Here is a 19,086-nt window from a genome sequence, read left to right as displayed (position 1 = left end):
TTTCAGAGGGAAACAAGATGCAGACTAAAAGTACTATTTGCAATGTGCTTAAACACCATATTTCAGGTTGTGTGTGGTGTCTAACAGCAGGTACAATTGGTTCACACTGAAAAGTGAGATTTTAGCTTATAATGCTCATGATGAATTCATTGCAGAATAATTGCAGACATGTTCTTTTCTTTTTGCATTATTGAATCCCTAGCATGTTTGGTCAGAAACTTTATTGAGAAGACACCAGAATCTTCTATAGGTTTTCCCATTTCCAAGAAAGGCTATGATAGCAAATCACAGGATGTCCTTGGGCTTCAGTGAGTAAATTCATAATCCCTAAAATGATTACTTTTATCTCTACTTTAAAGGGTAGAGTAAAAACAAGCTATGAAATCTCTTTTCTATTTACATAAACAAGAGATTATCATACATAGGAATACTCATACCAGTACAGCCTAATGAATTTACAGAACCACTTTGCTTTTAAGTATACCACTGATAAATTTAAAAGATAAGGTTAATTTCAAGGCCTTGTATAAATTTGTTTTAATACTGAGATGTGACTTCAAATCCATAAATCTGGAACAAATTTACCTATTACTTGGTAACTATAATTTTCCACAAATTAGCTTACACAGGAGTATAGTTAATGTGGGTGGAAAGAAGACCTCTCAGAGTTTCTCTCCTTAAAAGGTTTCCCACTATCTCAAATAACCTCGTTTTTGCTACTGTCAAGGATATACCTGCAGTCACAGCAGAGCTGCTGACATTTATCTGTGCCCTGAGGCCCACAGAAAATGCATGATAAAGATAAGAAGAACCCAAAACTTCTTCATGTTCAGTCTATCTCTCCATGTTGTTTTTCTTCCTCAATTCCATTCCCTTAAAAAAAAGACAAAGTCATGTATTTGATAAATCCATCAAAAGTCACTGCCCAGCTCCAAGACAACCTACAAACCACCCACCCCTCTGCACTGTCTGTTAATGCTCTTTGAGGACTTGCTGTCCATATACCCAAAGTTCAAGCTGTAGAAGCTCAGTTCAATTCCTGTAGAAAACACAGCAAATCTTTTACACAGTGAACTTCTTGTACATCATAGAGTTCCATGCTATTTTTATTTGGCAGGATTCTGTGGAGCTGTTGTTTCCTTGGTACTGGTCTCATTAACTATTCAGTTAGGTGCCTGTTTTATTGCACTATCCCTCTATCAAATATAAAAACATAAATTGTCCTGCATTAGTTGGTTTTTTTGCTTTTTTTTTAAACTTTATCTTCAATACAAATTTCACAGTCAATATTAATATAATTGCACATACTAGAGAAGTATGTGTAATTCTGATAAAACAATAATTCTCTTAATTTCAAGGAAAATATTTATTATATTTTTATTTAATTACAACAGGCATATAAAAATATTTGTAGGAATTGAGTATAAAACATAAATGGCATAAATATTTTGTCTTGCAATGGGATCTTGTCACTTGATACCATTAGATAGTTGAAACAGCATATTTTTCAGAGGTAGCAAACATTCAGCTACATCCCTGCCCCCAGAACCTTGCAGACCAAAGCCAGAGCTCCTGCACCCCTCCACGGCACAGGGCTGTCTGACACAGCCTGGTGTGACCTGTCTGCTCCCACCTCTCTCCCTGCTGGCTGTGCTGTGAGCAGCCAGAATCAGAGCAACAGGGAGATACTTCCTACTATTTTTATCCTATTTTAATCGAGCTTAGAAGCTGAAAACCAAAAATCCAACCCCAGGTGACCAAAGTATTTTCATGAACCTCCAGGAGGAGTTCTTGGGCCACTGGTGATTCACAGCCGTAGCTGTGACTGCCTCATGAACGACACCTATCAGTCATGGTTCTGCTTCCTTGGCTGGCATTGCTCCATGGTCGTGTTCTGTCTTGGTCTTGTTTTAATGAATGATAAATTTAGTAAAGATTTGTCTTGCAACAGTTCTGAGCCTAGGTATTTGCAGTGAGCTTTCTTGGTCTGAGCATCCCCATGCTCAGCGTACATCACAGAGTCCCTGCTGAGAAATGACTCATGTTATTGAGTTTAGCCTCAGCAGACTTTATTATGGTTTTACTTGCCTTGTTCAGATACAAGTACTTTTTCCCTCTGAATTACTATTACCATTCTTCACACTTTTATAGGTCGAATGCAGACTAGGTACCTTGCACTACAGGTTGAGGGGCAAGTAGCAAAATCCCACAGCATAGAACTATCTTTATAGTCAATGCAACAAGGATTTCCACACAAATTCCTATTCCCAAAGAACATACAGACTAATTCTGGTCAGAGTGCAGCAACACGGGAGGTTAATGCAGACCAAAACTTAGATCAGAGTGGTCTAATTAAGATACTTGTTGTTCATGTGCTTATGTCAGTTAAAGGAAATCTTGCAAAAGAAATCTGCAACAAATCTGTTTTGTGAATTATGCTGATAAGGAATGAGACCATGAGGGCTGGGAGGAAAAGTGTATGTGCTTCATAGATGGAAGGCTAGAAAGAAAATAAGAAGTCCCTTGCTGGATTAAGTTTCCAATGGCTAACATTTTTATATCCAGAGCCAGATTATCAAGTGAGATCTCAGTCCTTGGAGAGTTTCTGCCCACAAAGCCCACCCACTCACATGAACTATTTAATATGTAAAATCCAGCTGAAGTCTCTGACTGTTGCTGGTACACAGAGCAACCTGTAGGTCTTCCTGTCATCTGCGATTTTAATCTGCAACATAATATCAACCACTCAGCTGAACCCGTGCGCTTGGAATATCACTTTGTCAGACAGTGCTGTGTTACAGCATGGGCAGAAATGAAACAAGCCTACAGGTTATTTCACTACTTTCTCCATCTAGAAATAACAGACCATTATTTTGTTTTAAGTACAGAAACAGTACCCTGGATTTCATATTTATTATAAAATCATAAATACTTTTCTGGAAGGGGCTTGAAAAGAGTTTATCTTTAAGAGATTATAGGACAGCTCTGTTCTTCTTCAAAAGGAGACAGAATAATAAACAGACATAACTCCTCTTCCACAAACACACTCACTATAATTTCTAAGCTCTGCTGCTGGAACAATTCCTATTCTATTTCCAGCATCCCAAAGAGCAATGACACACAGCACTCACTACAATGCTCCTTACATCAGAAATAAAAGGAACAAGGGCAAAATAAAAGTGAACATGGACAGACTTTCCATTACTCCCATTTTCTAAAGTAAAACATTTTTCTCTCTTATGATCTGCCCCTGCACATAGCTGGTAGATGAATGCTTCCCCTTACTTTAGATGAACCATCTGTATCAGTAAGGCTTGCAAGAGAGAGCTCTATTCAGCAACTAAGAACTACTGCTGGCTAAGAAATAGAAGTGGCTTTCACAAACTATTATAAAAAAATTGTGTTATTTTCATTATCTTTTGGAGCCATACATATTTTACTCCATACACTGTAAAAATTACTTTCACTCTTGTCAGCCCTAAGAATTATTGAAGGTGAATTGTCAAACACCCAGCTTTGAACAAGGTGATAGAGTGACAACACTTTTGAATTTCCTGTACTCTGCAGGGCTTCTGGAAGAATTAGAAATTTTATGTTAAAATTCTAAGTATTCTGGTTTGGCCTAGGCATCGCTGTTTTATGCTACATGATTTCACTGTATCCAGATAATTTGCTATATTTTCAATGTGCATTGTTTTTTCAGAAGATTTTAAGACTCAAGCAGTAAAGCGATAATTAGATTGTTCCTTATAGTGCACTAAACACAGCTTCATCTGGCATGCTTTACAGTCAGTCCACTATGTATGATACTGTCTCAGTACAAGACTCGCCCTGTCTTGTCTTCCTGATTAATTAGAAACAGATTGTAGCCAGAGCTTTGACTGGTGGAAAGTGATTGTTACACAGCCAGGGACAAATTATTTTCCCACAGAGCCACTCCAGTATTCTAAAGCCAAGTTTAAAAATATCACAACATTTTAGTATTTACATTCATCGTTCAAAAAATAATGAACACATGGAAGAATCTGTAAGATACAGTATTACAACAGTCATTGTTCATTTTATGGCACAGTACAGAAGTTGATCTAATTCTTCAGTTGTTACAGCTGGCAAAAAAACTGGTTTTGGGGCCAAATTCTTGCAGCATCTGTGTATAACCATCCAGTACAAAATTGGCAGTCAAATGCAGTTATACAGGCAAGAAACTGTTTATGCTCTGTTATTTTCTGTACCATTTCCTATACCATGCTTGGGATCATAACTTAAGAAGATCCTTTCTGAGCCACAATGAGGAGGGTGTGAAAAATCCAGCAGGCCCACTTCTGTCTTATGTTTTTTGTACACTCAGTGCCTCCCTAGGGAAAGAAAAGTTTGTAAGAGTTTTTCATTTTGGTTTTACTTCCTCTTGTTGTTATTTTTTCTGCTTATGTTTATTTGTACTACAGAAGCAGACGCAAAAGAAATGTTCCAACCTGTCTCTGGTCTGTCCTTCCTTCCTGGGAGCAATTATCCTGCAGCCCAGAGTAGTTCCTTTTGTGGCTTTCCTTTCTTGGAGAAGACTAAAACCTGAGCTTCAATATACTGAGTTGAATGAAGACAGAGGAGTAAAGCTTTATCTTATATCTTTCTTCCTAGATAATATCTAGATATTTCCTTCCAATAACTAAAGGAGGTTTATAAGAAAGATGGGGATGGAATTTTTAGTAGGGCCTGTTGAAATAGGATAAAGGATAATGGTTTTAAACTAAAAGAGGGTAGATTCAAACTAGATATAAGGAAGAAAGTTTTTTTATGAGAAGGGTGGTGAAACACTGGCACAGGTTGCCCAGAGAGGTGGTGGATGTCCCATCCTTGGAAATGTTCAAGGCTGGACTGGATGGCACTCTGGCACTCTGAACTGGACTCCCTTCCTTGCCTGGGAAGCAAGGGAGTGCAAGCAGGGAAAGCAAGGCATGCAGAGAGCAAAGCACACAGCATAGCACTGAAGAAGGAGACAAAGCAACATGCAGAGGAGAAAGCACCCCGGGGTCATGCAGGTTACACACACCTATAGAGGTCCTTGTTTATTTTTCCTTCACAGGACAAAAGACAGACAAATTTTCCATCAGGTTCCTCAAACTGAACTGAAATAGATATTCTGGCTCCTGGGCATAATGGGAATGGGCCTATAGCATAGATGTTCAGGGAGAATTTCTTGTTTCCTTAGACCAGATCAAATGTCCTCTATAGCTCAAGTTAGATCTCTTAATTGCTAAGGTATATTTTATTTAAAATTTAGTTATTGTGCTTATTGTGAATAGAATTTGGAGTGTAAATCATCTGAGAACCAGCACCATTTTTCACTGCAGCTTCTCACATTGGGGTTTATTTGAGCATCACTTCAGTCGTTGCTTGTCACCAGGATTATACATTTTATAACAAAGGATGGAATTCTTTAGAGTCCTATAAAGAGACAATTTATTAAATGAATGTATAGTTGTTTCCTTTTTTAACCCATTGTGTAACATCAGGTTAGCAGAAAGTTGATGCTACTTTTTGGAGACTGCTAAAGGTGCAGACACTTTCTCATTCTGTTGCTGAGTAGCACCTAATGCCCCGACATCCATGGGTATTGGTGTCTCTGAGAACTATGTATGGTTTTATCTCCTGTGGATCAGTCACAAACCAGGGAGCACAACACAAACAGAACAGTAATATTTTGTACAGCATAACATAAAATCCTGAAATTTCTTATACATGTCTAAAATATCAAGTTCAGCATTTCTGGGGCAGCACTGTTGGGGTTTTTTTTGGTGTTTATTTAAAGTAACATTTTCCAGTGCAACTCAGAAATTTCTTCCTACATATAAAAATAATTGAAAATGTGTGTATGAGGCACTAAACAGAGGTATGTTTTGTTCCCTGTGTGTTTTAAAACTGCTTTGTTTAAATGTGTTACAGTGGATTCTTGTCAGCTAAATTAAAGTTATTTTGTAGCTGGCACTTGGGGGCTGCAGACAAGCAGCTACAAAGAATATTATGTTTGCTCGGCAATTGCTTAAAGTATTTGGGAAAGACTGTACCTTTCTCCACGAGGTAACAGAAATGTCAAGTGAATTTGGAAAAAGAAAGCCATGAAAGAGAGCTTATAAGGATATATTTCTATAGCTAACACTTTCATCAGGTTTTGGACCAAGTCCCTCAGCTGCACTCCTGGTGCAAAATTGCATCCTGTTACGTGATTTTCAGATCTCCAGTGCAGATGTGCCATTCCTTAGAAACATCACAAGTTATTTGCTCAAAGAGAGAATCAAATCTGTGTGAATTCATTAAGTCAAACACAGAACTCTAAGTACTTATGATGAACCATATGTTTGTCTATAGAAGTTCTGAATCAAAAGAATGAACGTTTACACAAATAAATAGATGTATACACAAGTGACATATCAGATATCATTAAGAGACATTATACATCCCTTCTTGAATCGAATCCTTTTCTTTACCCATAAGCTGGGGATCTAACTTAATTAAACCATAATAAGTTATTTTCCTCTACGAAAATTATTTTTGAATTCTTCCTTCTGCTACAGCCACAGGTTTCCACGCAATGAGCACTGAACTGTCACATAACCCTTAGGTTAGGAAAAGTAAATACACATACACACTGAGGCTAAAACAGACTTAGTTTTTTATAAGCTTTTATACTCCCATGTGAAATACAGAAGCAACAGCTGGGATTTTTAACATACATCCCACTCACAGCACAAGCCTTCCACCCATCTGTAGAACAGCTATAATCACGTTCATTAGCTTTTGTGAGATTAAATTTATATTTATGTAACCCTTTGATATTTCTAATTACAAATTCAGAGTAAGGTAACAGGTTTGTATTGCTTCATCCTCTCTCACAGGTATCTTTCCATCTTATTATGATATTTTTCCTCTATTCTGATGAGGATTTGGAATCAAAAAGATTATGAGTTCCAGCACCTGCTCGTCAGATACACTCTCAATTTTCAGCTGATATTACAGATCTGTCACAAATCTATCTTTCAGCTCATTAAGCTGAAAATATGTCCAATTTTACTTTAAAAGAGCAGATGTTTAAGACTCGGGAGTTTCCAAGCCCCATCTGGCATTAGCCCAACAGTAAATTCTTTTTCTACAACTGTGAAAGCATCATGTTCCTGGAAGAAGTTAGAAGACAATGGAAGTCTGTGGAAGCAAGCCTGGGATGGAAAGATGCAAAAATCTGTAAGTAAATCATATATATTTGCAAACTCAAAGTAAATATAACCACCACGTAGAGTCCCACAAGAAAACGCTTTAGGTTACACCTGCTAGTAGGATTTGCAGTCATATTTTATACAAATGTATGTGTTTTAGAATATGGTTTGCCTTATTTTCAGGGTGTCACTAAATACATGAACATGAGAGCAGTTGCATTAGGTCAGATCAAAGTTCCACAGCTGTCTCACACTGCCCAGGGAAAGCAGATGTCCAGAAAACAATGTCAGACAAGGCAAGCATACAGGATATTTTCCTCTCAGAGCCTCTAGCACACCAGACATCGTGTCTATTTGTTTAGTAATCCTCTATGGATTTAACAGTATTTTCCCCCTGTTTCCCTTTCATTAACTTGTGCAGTCTCTTTCAACCATATAAAATATTTCCTTCTACATCAGAGGCTGCAAAAAGCAAACTACTGTCCCACGCTACCGAGTGGGACCCTTGTATTACTTTGGTAGTAGAGAGAAGCTTTAAATTACTCTAAGAAAGCAATTATGTCTGTTTCTACATGAAAGGCCATAAAATAATTACTTCTTTGCATAATTTACTGATGTTAACAGGAAATGTGCAAATTGATTTACAGTGGGTTTTCATCCTTAGAATAGATGTGTTATTTTGATTAGTAGGCCTCTGTCATCTGTGTGAAATACTGTATGCATGGAAGAATCACCATAATAGCAATGGATCACGTCAGTGATGTGTACATATTATATGAAGTAACAAAAGTGGCATGTCTTTAAACTTTGTCCATCAGTTATGCACCATCCCTGTGGACTGAAATTCCATACCAATGTACAAAAAGTATAACAGTACTATATGACCCAGCTGGGAATGGTGACAGGGCAGCACATCTGCTGGAGATGTGGGAAGGATGGCAAGGATTAACGAATCCAGGCATCTCGTGTGGACAAAAAATAAATAAGTATGAGAGACAAAAAGCTAAATTAATCCTTTTGTATTGGTGCTTATGAAAAAAAGAGCTTGAGGAAGTTCTGAATACAGGAGTATTACGTGTGAGGAGCTAACAGATTGCAGTGTCCATAGGATTGCTTTGAGGAGAAAATGACAAGAGGAGTAGTAATAAATCCTGACCTTCAGGGAGGCCTGATAAAATTGTCTGGCAGAAGACGCAAAATGGACAAAAGAGACTCTGTTTCTCATAATGTGTAATTTAACTTTGGAACTCATCATCACTGCACTTGGTAAATGCAAAATTTTTAATGGATTCATAAGGTAATTAATACAGTGATGAAATAAAACTCACCAAAGCTATTAAGCAGAAATATAGTGATGCAACACCAGACTTAGGAAGTCTCTAAACCATAGATGCATGAAAGTTGGGAGTATGTACTGCAAGAATAAAATGCCACTCTAAAGTGGCACCATTTCCAAAGTATCTGTAGTGGCCATGACTAAAGACAAGACTGAGAGCAAGGTGGCTCTTCTTAAGTGGTTTGCCCCATCTCAGTTGCTCTTGTGTTCCAGGTCTTCCAGTTAGTGGAAGATTTGCTCAGACTTGCAAAAATGGTGGTACCAAGTATTTTGTTATAAAGCAAGAAAAGCTTTTTATACTTTTAAGTGGAAGAAAAATCATTGCAAGTAAGAATCTTCAGGCAATTAATAATAGAAGATGTACATTTTCACTCTGGTGGGCTTTCAGAGTGTCATCACCACTTTTAACAATAAAGAATCTGCTGTATTTATAGAAAGAAAAAGACAATTAAGAGGGAGATTATTTCTCTTTGTACGGTAGTTAAAAATTGCTGTACAAATATTATTTGTGATCTTCACTCATACTGTGCTGGGAAGATACAGCTGTTTCAACAAAGCAGATAAGTATGTAGTGAAATAGAAAACAGACTTGCTGGGGAAAAAGGTAAAAATATATTGAATGTAAACTGTATGCTCTGAGGAGACAAACTTCTTTCTTCATTCTGCACTCTGTTTCACTCAATGGCCTTTTTCAGTATGTGCAGGAAAAGATGACTGGTTTGTGCAATTAGTATGTGTTCCAGTATGCAAGATGCACAAATATTTGGCTGCTGTATATGAATACAGGAGATGAGGATTAAGTCTGTATTAATGCACAGAATATTGAAATGTTTCTACTGAGATATTGAAGGAAGAATTCAATTGGTGACAGGGTTTTTTCACATGTAGCCTATGAAAGAAAACACTGATTTAACTCCTAAAAAACAAAGATAATTAAATTACACTTTAAACTGACTTTTTGCTCAGCAGCAGTGAACAAGTATAGGACAGCAAATCCAGTTTCCTGGATTCCCTTTCTCGCTTTTCTTGAATGTGAGTGGTATCTTCCTTTATCCTGTCACCAGGGATCTCCCTGACTGCACAAGCTGCCAAAGATGACAGAAAGTCACTCTGTGACAATGGCAACCAGCTCCCTCAGCACCTTGGATATGTCCTACCAGCCTCACAGACTTGTGTTCTGTTCAGTTGGCTCAAGTGATCTACGTCTCAAGCTTTATTTTCTGTAGGAACTCTGCTACAAGCCAGTTAAGAGTTGGAAGGTCCAAGAGAAAACCTTGGCTGCAAAGACCAAGACAAAGAGGATACCGAGAATTTCAGGTGTTCCTGTATCATTTGTCACTAGGACAAAGCAGTCTCATTTTCCTCAGCTGTCCTCTTCTTCCAGTGGCTCTGTATGAGTCTTCCTTGCTGCCCTCCACATTCCTCACCAGTTTTGACCCCAGTGGATATTTGGCATGCCTGGTTCCGGCCCTGCATGCCCAGGATATATTTCTGTGCTTCTTCTGGGTAGCCTACCCCCCTGTTTGCTCCCTGTATGCTCCTGTTGTGCTGGAGTTCACTCAGGAGTTCCTCATCTCCCTTACCAGACACCCTTGGCTTCCTGCCTGTCAGGATACCCTGTTCTGCTCTAAAGCGGTTGTCCTTAAAGGTCAATCAGTTTTCCTGGGCCCTTTGCCCTTCAGTGCACCCTCCTGAGAGATCTTGTTTGCCAGTTCCCTGACTGAATCCTGGTTTTAGGTACAAGGCCTGTATCCCTCTGCTTCCAGAAATGCTGAGCTGTGTGGCCATACACAGATTTCTAATTCCTGTTTGTTTCCCACACTGTGGGCATGTGCGTACTGGCAGTTCAAAATGAAATCAAACCCCAAATTTCAAAGCCCTGCTCATTAGGTTAGTAATCCTATTAGAGAAAATGATCTTGCCCCACTTTGCCAGATGGGTCCCAAATAATATATTTTCTAGTTTCAAGGCCAGTAAGTAAAAGAAGAAAAATCACTTTTTTTGCTCCTCTAATCTTGACCTTCAATTTCTCCATTTCAACCTCAACCTGTCCATTTTATTCTTGCTCCTTGCATCTAGACTCTATATTAAAAAAAATATGTGTTTGCCCTCTCTTTTTCAGCACCTCTGAAGTATATTGGTCAAACAGCCAGCAGTACATATTTGTTTTAGATTTGTTCACCTTGCTATGTAGTCTACACTTTCCATAGCCTGTCTGAACCTGTTTAATTCTTCCCACATCCTTTTTCCTTTTCAAACACAATATGGATCCAAATAAATGGTTATTTCATCTTAAATGTTATACTTCACAGTTCAAAATACATCTTATTATCTAAGATGGTATTTTCATTTTCTGCTGGAGGGAAATACATTTATATAGGATTAATACCATACTACTGCAGTGTTTTTTATTTAAAAATTACTTAGGTTGCATATTTAGATACGGGTGAGGAAAAAGTTCTCTCTTAAAATAACCATAACACTTTTGTTTATTGTCAGGATCTGCCATTTACTAGGAGGTTATCACTTTTTCCATCCTCCTGGGCATACATCATGGTACAAGTAAATTGCTGCAGCACATTGATTCTAAACTGCTGAATTACTGGTGTCTATCACAGTATTCAAACGGGTTTGAAGAAAAACATCTTTCCCATTCCTGAGGGCTCTAAAGTAAAAGTAGATTAATAATTTATGTTTCAAACTTGCTTCCAGCATAGTCAGCGGCAAACCTCTCATTGCTTACAGACAGCAGTGTCCTGCTTCCTACACAGACGTTGGGGAGACTCTGGTGTGGACACAGCTGAATGAATTAAAAGTTCCCATCAATATAACAATCCATGTGTGACAGCATTGTGAAGAAAGCACTCCTTTATTCACTGGGTGACAGTAACCAGACTTGTTCAGTTGAGAACATTTAACAAGAATACAATTGGACAGATCTTCCGTCATTCTGACCAAGGCTAAATTCAAGCAGAAGCGCCAGCAAATATAGGTCACTGATTAATTCACTGAGATTCTGCATTCTTGCTCTGCAATAATCACTTAATGACAAGTTACAGCAAATACTGCAATGTGATAATTAATTCTGGTTACACATTATTAAGGTCAGAGGAGCTAACGGATTCACTAATGATTTCTATTTTAGAACATGGGACATTTCAATCAAGCATATATAAAATAGTAAATGTAAGGGAATTTAACAGTATTTACTGGCTTAGTTCATGATCAAACATTGGCTACTGCTCAGCATGTGGAGGCATTAAATGCTGCCATTTTATCAGAGGGGAGATCCAATACTTTTGCTGAAAAAAGCACTTTCAAAACTTTTATTACATTTAGTTATAACTTAACAAAAAATCCTGAACATAGTTAATATAGCAACCGACTGAAAAATAATTTTGATCTCTCCTACACATAGAGAAATTTACACAGAGAGAGAGAAAAAAGTCTTTTATCTCTAGACATGAGAAACAAAGCAGGGATACATGAAGGTTCCCAGTTCACTTAGAAAAGCTCTCTCCTCCACTCCTCACACCCTCCTTGTTTGGCATCGAGGTGGATGGGACTATATTGTTAAGGTTACCTGAGGTACCTACTGTACAAGGAGCCTCCAGAGAAACCTGTATTCAGAGATCCAAACCACTGGGGAACTAACAGGTCTTTATACATTATTAAACATCTTTTTTCCTCCCCAGGATTTGCAGCAAACCTATCTGCTTCGTTCTGGCTCTTGTTCTTCCTCCTTAAAATATGCAGACATCACAGAGAAGGGTTTTCATAGATTCAGGGGAAACAAGAACATGATTTCATGAGTATACCTTTCCTACAGATTTAGACACTCACTGAGTAGAAGGGAAACCTACATTTTTTTCGTACTTTATTCAGTTCTCCCTTTACCCTGTTACTGAAGTTATTGGCAGTTTTTCTAAGCCAAAAGGTTAAGCAACAACCCTGAAAAACAACCATTTATTACAAATGTATTAGTACTAATACTCCAATAGGTTGTCTATTTTCATAGTTTCCACTCTATGTTATTAATCAAAACATGAGTGAAAACTAGCATTAGTCCCATCTACATCTGTCATACTTAACTCTAAATGACAATATGAAATGTTTATTAGTCTCATTGAACTGCTTATCCATCTCACTGACAACGCTTTCAAACCATATATGCTTATTTATCACCCTGGTGCCAGTGAGCTGAGCTCTCTCAATTTGAAGACATTTGTGGGTGGTGAAAATACTCCTGCCTTAGCATTCCCTCTCTCCTTCAGATCCAGAATGAAGTTCAGAAACTTCATTCACTAATGAGGGATGGAACAATGGGTTTCCAAAGAATATCCCTGCTTTTGACTACTTGCAACTTACCCCAGCATGGCTGTTAGAGGGAGGAGGAATTGAAATTTGAATATCCTTTCTTTCCTTTTGTTTTTTAGTTTTGTTTCTGGATGAGATGATGCCTTATGCATTCCTTCTGTCTGTTTTTCTAAAAAACTTTGCTATGTGTTGTCTGATTTCAAACAAGTTTAAGGTAAGAAGAAAATGTTCAGACATAAAAAGTTTCTGTGAGTTTTGCAAAAACTGGATAGTCCCTGCATTAGAAGGACACGTGGGTTAGTACCTCCAAACTGGAAAAGCAGATAGTGCAAGGCTCAGCACCATTCTGTTCTTTCTGGCATACACCAGTGGGGCAAAAACCTGGCTGATGACTCAGAAACAGCTACAGCATAAATTGCTTCTTGAGGAGATAGGAGCCAAGAAGGTGCTGAGAGGTGGGGTACTCCCAGAGAGATGGTGGATATTGGAGAGGGTGATGCAGAAGCAAAAATGAGAAGGCAAGCTAGAACTATCAGAAAGGTCAAGAAGTGTAAGACTAAAGGGCAGAAAGTCCTCAGGAAGGCAGGCTGCACTAGGTCTACCGCTTGCAAAAAATCCTGTAAAATCAAGATACTTGTGTGAATATACACGTTCCTTAATCTCATCCTTGTTCATTGTCTCATCTTCTGGGCTGCATTCTGGTATTTGCAGGTTAGAGAGACTAAACATTTTTAGTCCTATTGGTCAGATCCAAAAGTGCTTAAATCACTCAGGCAGTATAATTCAGATAACTAAAGGTAGATTAGACACTTCAACTTACAGGGCATTAAAAAAAAGCAAACATTTTTTGTTACTGGCTGGCAGAAAAACAATTTATTAAAACTCTGCATACCTAAAGTTTGGCTTTCAAAACTTTATATTATCCAGGAGTTTTTGAATCCTGTAGTCTTACCCTCTTCTCCATTTGCAGTCTGGGTAGGTTTGTATTACTAATAAGTTAAACAAATTGCCTGGTCTATAGTGTGCTCTGATACTTAATCAGAAGGTAAGCTCAGACTCATATGCCATCAATCAACTTTAAAAGGCAATAGAGAAAAATATCACTTAAGGAGCTATTTGGAAGTTTCAGACTTTGCAGGTGTTTTGGAAAGATCTGTCTTTATTGCTGAATCCCACATAAACCTCATGCTTTGCCACCTTCCTCCCCCCTGACATCTGGTAACAAGATTTCATATACAATGACTTATGCATGACCTGTTTTTAACACTCATAAAATATGTTAATGTGACCCCTTTTTTTGTGGCCCACTTTGAAGGCACTGGATCTGCTACAGAATCTTACATATCACCATTTTGCATGCAAAAATCTACGTTTTGCTTCTGTAGTAGTTTTACCGTTCACCTTGCCCTCCTTGCCAGCGTTCCAATTTAAGTTACCCATCTGGCTTACTCTCAGAGATGACCATTAGGCAGTTATCAGAAGAGGAGAATTAAATAATTGCTTCTGACTCCAAAATAACTGAAACCAAGTAGGACACACAGCAGATCTCCAATGGGAAATGATGCACATTGATTTCAGCTTTTTTTGTCGTTTTGATTTTAGTTCACGGATACGATTTCAAGAATAAAAAAATAATTTGTTGTATGATTAAAAATTGTCTTGTTACATAGATGTATAAATGTTATAGCAGTTTTGACTATGCTTAACTTCTGAAAGTTTCTATTTGTAACTTCATATAAAAGGTATGGTTTCATGTCCTTTAAAGGATGTTTTTAAACTAGATCTGACCATAGCATTTTAGGTATATTGCATCCATAATGTGTGCTTTTCTTCTCAGCAGGAATGGCTAAAATAAATAATAAAGACTATTTCCAAATGGATATTTAAAAACCTGTTAGTGGAAACTCAGATATACTACTCTCTGAAAGGGTTTCTGTGGTCTTAATTTACAATGACCAGTCAAATGAACATTTATAAAGGAAATGTTCATGCAGGAAGCCTTAATAGTGCCTTCAAGAGTGCCTGCAATGAGCTGTAAGAGGACAAAAGCTTTTCTCCTCAGCTTTGCTCTGACTCTGCAGATCGCTGTGGATGTGAAACAAAGCCATGACTTTGACTTTGTCCAGTCACTCTTACGTCCACTGACACCTCTAATGTACTCGTGCTAAAGGATTACTTATCTCCCTGCCTGTCCTCAGGAAGGACACATGGTCTGAGGCTAAGCTGATATCTCTGCTTGCAAGAAATGGACAGAAGGTTATTGAAATTCTTTTTCCTTCAGCTTGTTGCCACTTGGTATAGTCATAAATATTTCCTATCAGAGGCAATTGCTGTCTCAGTTAATAAACCTCAATCTCTGCCATTCTCATTTAATGATTCATAAAATACTGTAATTTCCTATGAGTGCATTATGCTACCTTTTGCTGCTAAAAAATTGATTTCAAAAGAGAAAGAACTGAGAAAAGGAGACATCAACTAAAGTCTCATTAGGGAAATGAAGGCATCTTGGACATTCAGGCAGAAAGCTGCATCTGTGTCCCAACAACCAAATGAGCCTTATATTATTAAGTGAAAAAAAGAACAGCAAAGCTCCCCAGTGAAGGATAGGTGCTAGACACAGAATCTTACCTGGCTTTAAAAAAATTTACTTTTTCTCAATTCTTCCTATTTCTGCAGAGGTGGCATTTTTGCATTGCTACAGCTGTGCCATAGTTCCCATAAAAATAAAAAGGTGGATGTTTAACATATAGAAGCAAGTTTTTTATATTACCATGCAAGACCTCCAGAACACGCAGAGTAGGTATGTGCTGAGATTTATTACATTTTATCTCAGTAACAGAAATCTAATCTGTGTTGATTAGGGGTAAAAAACATATATTTAATTAATTTTTTCAAGAGCATTGAAGATTATAACAGGCGAAAGACCATTTCTTGCTTAGTATCAGTTATTATGTTCTTGATTAACTCCATCTTTTAAGTCCTAGAGTAATCAGAATTAATCAAACTCATGATTATGAGTCAATACAAAAATAATAAATGTAGTCTAAGATTATGATACTTTAACACGTGTTTCACTATTTAATTTTATGATCCCAGTACCTAACTCAGTCTTATCCCAGCACTGTCAGAGTCCACAATTTCAAACATCACTGTTCAGGTCAGGACCAGGCACTGGTCTGAGCAGAGACTCTCATGTATTCACAGGACACCATAGACTAAGCTCTCAAACAAAATTCCATACAATTACACAACAGTTAAACCACAACTTGCAACTCTTGCAATAACATTTTTTGCTGTATGGCTATTTTGGCATTCTCCTATATGAGATCCAGTCTTCAGATTATTTTCTTGCACAGAGGGGCATCCACAGTCTCTGCCTTTTGGAAGAGTTTCCGCAGTAAATGCAAAATGACTTTTGCCCTTTGTGATGCATAGCCTTTTCTGACAGATTTTTATGTGGGATTGTAAGAGCCCTGATATTTTGCAAATCAGTCATGATTTAAATTCATTAAAATTAATTTTACCTCTTGCTGCATTTAATTGCTTTGTTGGTTTACAGAGATTGATTTTTCTCTTAAAAACTGGCAGTTTCCAAACACAAAGGGTATCAAGGGCGTGTGTATACAGGGAAAGCTTGGCTGTATCTAATAGGATCCTGCAGGTACCAGGGCTCTGCTGTGTTCAAGGCAAGCATTTCTTTCATGCTCTGACAGAAAGTTAACACCTAAGTTTATTTTCCAGCTGTCACTTCCCTGGTAACATGAAAAGGATTGTGGATATATTATAAGACTAATCAGTAAATTCTTTACTCTGTCAAGTGCTTTTGCTATTTCTTTCTTGAAAGCCCACTTTTTTTTTTTTTCTCTCTACACAATGGTGTTAGTGCTCAAAATTCCTTATCTCTGTTGCTACATGTTTCACATGGACATTACTGCAAACAGTGCTGGAAAAGGCTCCTGGAGCTGGTTGGAGGCTGTTTATCAGAGATCAGGAGACACAAGTGGCCTCTGCAAGCCTGTTTGCTATCAACACCCCTCCAATCTCTCACTTGCTAATGGTGAGAATCTTAGTAGAAGTTTCTCACTGAGTTTAAATAAAAAAACGTCAGTGAAGCACAGCATTAAACTAATAAACTATATATGTCAGAGAGAGGAGTAAAAATCCACTTCCTGGACATTAAGACACCATTTCCTTGAGAATCTTGCATAATTTCAGAAGTCTTTCAAGAATGTTTCTTCATATATTATTTAGCTCTTACTTTTTTCTTCTTTTTCTTTCTCTGCATTACATTCAACTACATTTAATAGCATTACAAGCAGCTGTAGATCTCTTTCTGACTGATCTAGAATTACAACAGGTGTCACAGGCACATCAATCAAGTAATAGGTTTTGGACAAAGATACATAACAAAAGTACAGAAGAATAGTTGGCATTCTCTAGAAAAACACTGAAATAACAGAAACTTAAAAGCCAAGTTCTGGGGTTTTAAAAATTTTTTTGAGCCCCTGCATTTGGTCAATCATTCCATTAATCTTATGCCTTTTAAATCCAAAACAGAGGAAGGAAACATCCATTTTGTGTTCAGTTTATTACTCAGGCCGAGCCATGCTCTCAGACTTCCTCTTCTGAATTTCAATCCGAAAAGTAAACATCCAAATGAAAAAGTGACTAACAATCTACACAGAAATAAAACATCTCTGTTAACAGAGGGCACTCTCAGTGAGGGCTCCTTAAGACATACTACCCAATGTTTAATTTAAAGGTCATCCTCTGGACTTAATGAATTATCTATGTTGTAATCCATAACCGAATTGGCCCAAAACATGTCAAAACTATCAAATAAGCAGAGGTTATGAAAGGACAAACTGTATTAAACTAAAAATTCTAATATTTTTGTGCACATCCCAGAAAGTGAAATCACTTTTCTTTAGAAATTTGATTCAGTCTGGTAGAGAAACACATGGATAAATTTCAGATATGAATCAACAGTAAAGTAAGGAAGAATTAGTAATCATAAAGGACAGCTCAGTTTATCAACTCAAAAATCCACTCATGGAGGCCTTGTAACACATGGGACAAGGAGATAAGCTGTCAACTCTGATGGCATTTGGGTCATTGTCATTACATGGTGTTGAGAGTTCAGCATCAGAACATGCCTTTTGAACACCACAATGTCATAAATGTCAAACTAATGAAACCATTTAAGTCAGTGAGTGATGCAGGGAGCCAGCCTCCATTGCAGAAATGAACATTAACCAGTAAACACCATCAATGAATCATCTGGTACTTTCTTCAAAATATCCCCTTCCACTCCATGCATTCTTTTTTTATGAGGTTTTTTTTTTTCTCTGCAGCCACTTTCTTTTTCTCCTACAGTCGTAAGAAAAACTGCTAGCTGCCTTAGCACAAATGAGCTGGGCCTCTCTTCTAGAGCAAGAAAATTATTTCTCTGTCTGAGCATTAATAGAATACAGACTCAAACCTAACCAAAACCAAAGAACAAAATACAACCACCTCCTGAACACAAGTAATTAATTTTGATCTGAATAATCTCTTACATCTAAGAAATTATAAGAGTTTTTTTATCTCAGTCATTCGTGTTCTGATGGAATAATCATGAAGACCTTAATTTAAGTGATTAAAAGGTACAGGATTACTTTTGCACTGCTGGAAACATGAAGAAAGATTTACTTCATTGTTATCTGCAGCTTTTTTTATTAGATACCTAGAGTTGTCCATAAAATCAGAAGAAAAAAAAGCAACTTAGTTAACCAAATTTTTAAATTATGATCTTTTTTAGAATTTGTTTAAAATAAAATTTTCATGGTAAAGGTATGCAGTGTGATTTCTCCAATGCCATTCCGTAGAGGCTCCTAAAAACTTAGGAGAAAGTGTAAAAGCTGAAGTATAAAAACTACATAGCAGAGAAAATACACTAACAAATATGCTAAATGATAAACTTTCCTACTTGGAAGGCAAGGGTAAATATTAGTTCTTAAATTATTAAACCCTTATATCAAGCTGAAAATTTATCCCTTATGACTTCATACCTTTTGAAGGTGACTAAAAACCTATTAGCAGTAATGAAGCACAAGTTAAATGATTGATTTTGTCAATCACTGGGAATGTTCCAGACCTTGTGTTATGTAACATGGACTGTGGGTCATCTGTAAGCTTCATTAATCATATATAACCCATTCATTCATGAGGAAAAATGATGAATTACTG

The sequence above is a fragment of the Corvus kubaryi genome, unplaced genomic scaffold (genome assembly GCF_017639235.1).
Source record: "Corvus kubaryi isolate FWS band 111438036 unplaced genomic scaffold, C.kubaryi_AGA036_p1.0 138, whole genome shotgun sequence".
Lineage (NCBI taxonomy): Eukaryota > Metazoa > Chordata > Aves > Passeriformes > Corvidae > Corvus > Corvus kubaryi.
Note: the sequence above shows the minus strand (reverse complement) of the source record.